The sequence below is a fragment of the Sinocyclocheilus anshuiensis genome, unplaced genomic scaffold (genome assembly GCF_001515605.1).
Source record: "Sinocyclocheilus anshuiensis isolate Anshui unplaced genomic scaffold, SAMN03320099.WGS_v1.1 scaffold2090, whole genome shotgun sequence".
NCBI lineage: Eukaryota > Metazoa > Chordata > Actinopteri > Cypriniformes > Cyprinidae > Sinocyclocheilus > Sinocyclocheilus anshuiensis.
The window spans coordinates 1101718-1104276 of NW_015560626.1; positions in this window are offsets into that span (position 1 = coordinate 1101718).

Genomic DNA, 2559 nt, shown 5'->3' on the forward strand with positions numbered 1-2559 from the left:
GGATGCGGGATATATGTCACTCCTGAAACTTTGCTGCATGTACAGGGTATGCGGCTGTTGGTCCTGTTAGCAGCACATAAAACAAAACTTTTATTCAAATTCTGAATTGATTACCCTCTTGAAAAAACCAGCATATGCTGGTTAGGTATGTTTTGACGCTGGGATGCTGGTTTACGCTGGTCCTTTGCTGGTTTAAGCTGGTCCTTTGCTGGTTAAAACTGGTCCTTTGCTGGTTTAAGCTGGTCCTTTGCTGGTTAAAACTGGTCCTTTGCTGGTTTAAGCTGGTCCTTTGCTGGTTAAAACTGGTCCTTTGCTGGTTTAAGCTGGTCCTTTGCTGGTTAAAACTGGTCCTTTGCTGGTTTAAGCTGGTCCTTTGCTGGTTTATGCTGGTCCTTTTGCTGGTTTATGCTGGTCATGTGCTGGCAAAGGACCAGCATACCTAACCAGCTTATGCTGTTTTTTTCAACAGGGATAGCCTAGAAAGCAAGCAAATCGCGTTTCCATATAATCACTAAAAAGCTGTCACTCACTTCAATTTATCGCAATCTCACGATGTTCCTTTATAATCAGTGAAGCTCTCCGAACTGCAAATAATATCTTATTTACACCGTGTCTATGTGTGGCGTTTAGCACTGAGTGAATTTTTACTGTCTCACGCTGACTGCGTGAGAGGTGTCAGCCCAATCTATTTATATCTTTATTAATATCTTAATATATTATTATATCTTATATTAACCATCTGCACACACAAGCATTATCCGGCTCCGCTACTCCCGCAGGTTTAAAAAGCCACTTTGTCCTGCGTTTTTCAACCAATCTCTTGACTTTTCCCCCCTTATGAACAACACATTTTCGTACACGATAAAAGCTCCTTGTGGTTTCTCGGTTTGGCCAATTTGAGCATCCATAAACAACGCAAAACACAGGCATTTTGAGTTTCATCTAGTGATTTCTATGGAGAAAAATCACTTTCTGCCCTCCAGCCGCATATCGCGCGTCATCAGTGACGTAATGTGCAAACAACCTATAGACATGGCTGTTGTTTGAAAGAGTAAGTTTAAATTAATTAACGGTATAAAAACAAAAACGGATGAATATACTTCTGTCTAGTTCCAGAGCCCTCTTAATGACTATCTTGTTTTGGAAGGAAGAAGAAAGGAAGAAGAAATGAAAGAGATGATTTGGAAGTGTAAGTATGGCCCTCTTAGCTGTGAAAAGAGAGCACAGATAACGTTATATAAACATTATCCTCCGGATTCACAGGCCAGTCTCAGACTAAAATGCATGTTCAAACTGTCTTAAAGGGGTCATATGATGTTGCTAAAAAGAACATTATTTTGTGTATTTGGTGTTATGAAATGTGTTTATGCGGTTTAAGGTTAAAAAAACACATTATTTTCCACATATTGTACATTATTGTTTCTCCTCTATGCCCCGCCTTTCTGAAACGTGTCGATTTTTACAAAGCTCATTGGTCTGAAAAGCGAGGTGTGCTGTGATTGGCCAGCTATCCAGTGTGTTGTGATTGGCCGAATACCTCAAACGTGTGACGGAAATGTTATGCCCCTCACCATACTGTGATGATGCCCTGTCAGGTAGAGGTCTGCATTACCGCGGGACCCGACTGGATTTTTTTGCGCCGTGGGATTAAATTCCCGAATAAAACGCGGTAGCGGTCGGTAACTCTGGTGTAATTTGAACGGGAGCAGGCAGTCTAACAATATCCCGTTCCCGACGTCCATTCAGAACAGCATATCTGCGCTTTATTCTTATTGACCACCGGTACAGCTTGCGCTCAGGACTGTTATGCAGTCACGTTTCCTACTGTGTTAACAGAAAAATGTCAAACGAATTTAGTATTTTGACAAGACGAATAAAAAGAGCTAATAGGCTATTTTTGTACAACCTACATTTTTATTTTTATTTTCTCTCTGCGACACTTTTTCCCTATTGTGTTGTCAATGTTAAACGAATTGCATCCTGACAAGACGAATAAAAATAAGAAATACAATTTTTGTACAGCCTTTTTATTTTCTCTGACACTTTTTTTTCCTACTGTGTTCCATAAAATATTAAACAAATTTTGTGTCTTAAGATAATTCATATAAATTCAAGTCAAAGTCAATAAATTCAAGACTCTTGACAAGAAGACGAATAAAATAACATACAATTTTGTGCAGACTAGACTTGTATTTGTTAGCCTATCTCTCTTTCTTTCAGTAGCGGAAACAATATCTAAATTTAGCGGGAACGGTCGGGTAGAAAATTATTCTAAGCGGACAGCGGGTGAACAAAGAGTGAATATATAGCGGGAGCGGGTGGGTGCGGAATAGAACCTTGCAGGAGAGGAAAAAAAACAGTCCCGCGCAGACCTCTACTGTCAGGCCGGAGCGTAACATAAAACCATGTCTGCATTTGTGATCAGAGAAATGACAAACAACAAGTGCTACTCTACACTGCTCAAAACTCGCGTTTGAATCATCAGTGGCAAAATCTTTAAATATAAAAAACGTACTTACAGTCTGTGAGTCAGAACAGCCGGCATTGTAGTCTACTCTA